Below are 6,000 nucleotides of genomic sequence, written 5' to 3'. Positions count from 1 at the left end.
TCCAACAGAGAAACCTTCTTGTCAACTAGGTATGGGAACAAAAGGTTAATGGAGGCCCTGTGAGTCCAGTAAGTTCTGTTATCATTACTTAGAGAATACAGATTGTTTGGGGTGGAGAGCAGTGAGGACCCCTGAAGGTAGGCGAAGCTTCAGTTCTTACTTAAGTCCTTCTCCTTCCCTGGTTGAAGAAGAACCTCTCAGGTCTTAACTTTTGGGTCCTGTTTCTAATTGAAAAAGCAATCACTATTCCCCTTTTTTGACCCAGAAAAATGTAATCTGGGGTCCCATTCACTTTTAAGTTTATCAGTAAACGTGTCCACTCTAAGAATTCAACTTTACTCTTTGAGTGAGGATAAGGTCACCCCCTCCTTGTCAGTGGGCATCTCCCCATCTCTGTCCTTGAAGTCCAGGTCACAAAATGCAGGATAAAAGTTCCCAATTCACTTCATAATTCTTTAAAATGTACAACCATGTAAATTCTCCATGTGTATGTTATTAAATGGATTGCTTTTCCTTTGTTTACCCACCTGGTGCTGTTTTGGTTATTTGTGGTGGTGGAGAAGGAACCAGAGGGCTTCCAGATTACTTTCTCTTGCTCCCCAACAAGGCTTTTGAGAGGTTGCAGGTCTGCTTTCAAATCCCAACCTGACCTCATCATCAGCATGTCAGAAGGGTCCTTGACGAGAGGGACTGGGGTACACGTTTTAGTTTAGAATGATCCTTAGGGAAAGGAAAGGAGAGCCTCCCTGGTGCTGCCATGGGGTAAGTCTCAGTGCAATGAAGCTGTCCGCAGCCACTGCAGCAAGAGTTCGATCCCTGGCCAGGGAGCTACCCACATGGCGCAGCAGACCTCTCCTGTCTCCCCGCTGCTCCCCTCAGCAGTGTATTTCAGTAGCTCCTCCTGTTCTGCTCCCCACTCCAGCTCTGGTGAATCCTCTCACCCCCTGCACCTCTGGCCTACACCCCAGTTCTTGTATGCATAAATAAATAAATCTTTAAAAACAAAAAAAAGGGAAGGGAGTCGCAGCAGTGCCGTCGGGGCTAACACAGCCGTAACCAAGAGTGGGCCAGCGTATTTTCAGAGAAGCAATGGAAGTGAAAGACACTTAAGGTCTCTGGCAAGTGTGGGTATCCACTTACATCACTCCCAAAATTCTACCTTGCTAGAAGTGGAATCAATTTTTTTTCATCTTCTCCACTGTGTGTGAAACGAAAGACAAGAGCTTCCGGCCGAAATGGCCAGAAACAAGGAGCGTGACGAAGCATGTTTTAAATTTCCACATGAGATCTCTTGGTACAGTCACACTTGAATCAATCTCACCTGCAGGAAGAGCGAGCCGGGGTGAGGACCCCATGGACACATACCCTCCCCCCCCCCCCCCCCCCGCAGCAGAAAACTAGCACAGAGGGCCTGAAACATTGGCATGCAAGTCATCCCTGGCTGTGAGTCAGTTTTTCTTCTCCAAGCAATTAGCAATTACCACATTTATTTATTCCGTGAGCAGGATGCATGCAGACACACACTGACAGTCCGTCATTAGCACAACAAAAGAAACACAGCTTTTATCCTCCCAAAGGAAGTAAAAATTTTGGAACTCCAACTTTCAAATTCACATTCTTCCCAGACCTATGATTTATTTCATCATCAACCTTAAAAATAACATAAAGTTCATCAACTGACTTAGGAGAACTGCTTACTGGCGGGACACCCAGGAGGCACCATCAGCTGCCCTAGAAAGCTTGAGGCTGTTGAACGAAGATGTTCAACCCCCAGGGGGCGCCACCTCCACACTCACCACCCTGCTGTGGGCCTGGTAGAAGAGGCACCTTCTGCAAACTTCCACACACTTGCCTTTTGACATACCCTAACTACTCAGTGTCCCGTGGGCATTATCTGCAGCATTCTAGTTATAGGCCAACACTGGACACTATCAAAGGGAAAAATGAACAAATAACCCATATATTGTCCTAGCTCTTGATGTCTAGACTCACAATCCAGCCAGAGTTTAAGTGTTGGCACCAAAGCCAACTGAAATCCATCTAGTTCACCCTGGATACATGGTTTGAGCAAAGCATTTACCACTCTCAGCTGAGAATACAACTCTTTTCGCATCATAAAGAGAACATCTATAAAACATGCTGCTGTACACACAATGCATGTGCAGTATGTACTAATATCACAGGTCAAGGCCTCCCTGGTGGCACAAGGGGTTAAGTCTCAGCACTATGAAGCTATGGGCAGCCACTGCAGCATGAGTTCTATCCCCAGCCAGGGAGCTACCCACATGGTGCAGCAGACCTCTCCTGTCTCCCCGCTGCACCCCTCAGCAGCGTATTTCAGTGGCTCCATCTGTTCTACTCCCAACTCTGTCTCTGATGAACCTTCTCACTGCACCCCCACTCCCACACCTCTGGTCTGTACCCTAGTTCTTGTATGCATAAATAAATAAATCTTAAAAAAAAAATCACAGGTCAGAGTGGTTTGCCCCAGCCTTCCCCCGCTGAGGAGCACATTCTAAGGTACTAAGTCTCAGTGACATGCCCCCAGGTCCAGTGTGTCTGAAAGTCCAGTCCTTCCCATTCTCTTGATAATTCCCTCTTTATTCCTTCTCAGAGGCTTGATGGAGTTGAGATGGTGGAACTCTGGCAACTTGTCTGCAACCCATGTATCAAGGATACAGCTCCATAAAACTTTCTGTTTATATACATAGATGTGTGTGTGTGTGTATGTTTTTAATTAATTAATTTTTAACTGAGGTGACATTGGGGTATCCCCATCAGGTATCACCACCATCGTGCATCCACCACCAACTCCCCCATACTCTAGCACCACACACCACAGTGCTTCTCTCCCTCCCTGTTTTGCCCCTTCCTACCTCCCCACCCCCAGGGTCTCCGTTCTATTGTTCTGTAGTCAGCAATCAAGGGTTAGTTTTCAGCTTGTCTTTCTCTGACTATTGATTTAGTTCCTTTAAATTCCACATATTAGTGACACCATCTGGGTTTATCTTTCTTCCTCTGACATATTTCATTAGCATCGTCCTTTCACACTGCAAGTGGCCGTGATGCTCTGTGGCGTCGTTGCTTTTTGTCTCTCATGACCATGTTTTCTGTTTTTTGAAAAAAGTTTTTTTTAAAGATTTATTTATTTTTGCATATAAGAACTGGGGGGTAGCTCAGAGGTGCAGGGGGTGAGAGGATTCACCAGAGATGGAATGGGGAGCAGAATAGGCAGACCAACCGAAATACACTGCTGAGGGGAGCAGCAGGGAGACAGGAGAGGTCTGCTGTGCCATGTGGGTCAGCTCCCTGGCCGGGGATCGAACTCGTGCTGCAGTGGCTGGCGATAGCTTGATAGCACTGAGACTTAACCCCTGCACCACCAGGGAATTCCTTGATTGTGTTTTTGAGGCTGTGCTGTGATTATAAAAAGAAGCAGGTGTTTTTATGTTCATCTACACCTATGTCTGTGGTTGTCCAGGCTGATGACCATCCCTGGGTGTGAGAGAATGCAAAGCAGCTGGAAAGCAAATTTCCACTAGAGTAGAAAGAGCTTGGAACCACTTGCCAGGAAATCTTTACAAAATTGTAGCTGACACAAGTTTTCCCTTGCACGACTGGTAGGCCCCTCACGATCAAGTTTTCTATGAGAGTTTCAGATGTGAAACTGTAACACCTATTACACTGGGGATTTCTCTTCTCAACCCAAGACACCAGATGGCAGAGAAGATGCAAATTAGCCTGTTCATTCGGAACCCAGAATCTGTCCCTCCAACCATGACCCTCTCTGCCAGGCTTCTTAGGTTTAAATCCACTGACCCTGTTCTCTTGCTCTCCAGTTCAGCCTCATCTGACATCCCCTGATACAGCCAATAGATGTGGCTTATCTCCAGCCCAATTATGGACCAGTCCTTCTTCACCAGACTCCTGGGTCTATACCAATTGAGCCTGGTTTTGAGTTCCCCGAGCTCTGTGCACCTAGTGTAGAGGGTCTGCAGTGAGACATCCAGAGTCTCATCTCCAGCATAGCAAAAATCTAGTCACTAATACACACACACACATACACACACGTGTACATAAATGTCACGTGCTCAATAAGTGAGTTAACACCATTTTGATTAGTTTTCTACAGGAAGGCAAACTATTTGCTTCATTAATATTTGCTCTTTAGACTGTCCTTTTGTATCTCAAATTGCACACCTAGTCTCTCCTCCTTGAAGCCACCCCCGACCACCCCAACACACACAGCCCTCTCTTCTCTGTCTGTATTTATTACAATTATTATCTGATACACATTTGACAAGGAATTTGTTCTTCTCCAACACTGAAGTTTATAAGAACACAAAGTGATACTTAAGTATAAATTTCTTCTGCTTGTATACACCATGGGAAATACAAGTGTGCAAAAAAAAAAAAAAAAAGCAGAATACTTGGAACTTCTTTTGAAGGAATAAATTGCACTTGGGTTTGGGAGGGCTGAGAACTGGCCCTCGTCAGCCATTTCTACTTCCAGGAAGATGGAATGGATTTATTTTTCCTATTTCTCCACAAAATACAAGTGAAAATTGAAAATTGAAAAATCAATAGAGAAATAATAAAATAAAAATGTTCTCTGACAAACAATCGATAAATTTAATGAAACTCTAGCACAGCTGGCAAAGAATAAAAGAGAGAAGACATAAATTATGAATACCGAGAATTAAAAATAGGTTATCAATAAAACCTTACAGACATCAAGTAAGGCAATATTATAAACAAACTCAACAAAAGTCAATCTGGCAACTTATGTGAAATGCACAAGTTCCTCAAAAATCACAAAGAACCACAATTCACTGAATAGGAAATAAATGATTTGAATCCCTAGAAGTAAGTATTAAGGAGACAGAATTTGCTTTTGAAGAATTTCTTTAAAAGATAGCTTCGAGTTCAGATGGCTTTACTGAAGAATTCTACTAAATGTTTAAGGCAGCATTAACACCCAATCTGTGCAATCTCCTCCCGAAAATAAGAGCGAATTTTGCTTTCTGAAGCTACCATTATATTGATACTAAACCCAGATATGGAAGAAAAAAATCAATATTCCTTGTAAATATAAATATGAATGATGCTTAACAAACTATTGGCTAGTGAAGTTCAACTCTATACAAAAAAAGAAATAGCACCACGAGCAGATGGAGTTTATTCCAGGGACATACGGCTGATTCAATCTTTTTGTGGGCTCAGAATATTCAAGTGAACTTGGGACCCACGTAACCCCATCCCAAGGTCTTTTCCTTCCCTGTGAGGATTCTGACCGACTTTGGAGAATTGCTGAGGCCGAAAATGTCTTTCCGAAAGTTCTGCCTTCTCACAATTTACGCTCAAGCCTGTATTCAACTCAGTCCAGCCCTGACTACACATGATTAGTGTCTCTTTAAATGCTGCCTAAGAGCCTCTCTGACATACTTTGCTTTCATTGTTAATGTAGTGGGCCGGCCCTCTCTCCAGTGCATCAAAGGCCTTACCCACTACCTTCCTCCAAACGGCTCAAACACCAGAGACTTTGCACCACCTGCTACAGCTACAGCGACACCCCTCCCTTCCTGTGTCTCATCTCAGGTCGCTGTGGCTTGAAGACCTGGGAATCCCTTTCTGCAGCCAGCCAGGTCTGTTTGTGCTGCACTGACTAAAGGCCGCCAGCAGGCCTGCCCTCAAGGAGGATGCACCTCTCTGACTCCACCCATGCTCAAGCCTGCCTCCCAGGACCAATTCCCAGGGAAAGTACCTTTGGTCAGACGAGAAGCCAAGGCAGGAAGTCCTGTAAAGGGATTTACTGGGGGACTGTTTTCAGAAAGGCGTGAGGGACAGCAGGTCGGAGACAGAACAGTAATCAGGGCTGAGATTCCAGCTGTCCATGATTTCATCCTGATGGGTCAGGTAAGCTGTGGTGCCTGATAGCAGCACAAAATGGGTTCCACCTGAAACTAGGCGACCAGCCCCTTTCACCTCATGGGGCATCAA

Source organism: Talpa occidentalis, unplaced genomic scaffold, assembly GCF_014898055.3.
Source record: "Talpa occidentalis isolate TD23 unplaced genomic scaffold, MPIMG_talOcc4v2.1 talOcc4.2, whole genome shotgun sequence".
Taxonomy (NCBI): domain Eukaryota; kingdom Metazoa; phylum Chordata; class Mammalia; order Eulipotyphla; family Talpidae; genus Talpa; species Talpa occidentalis.
Note: the sequence above shows the minus strand (reverse complement) of the source record.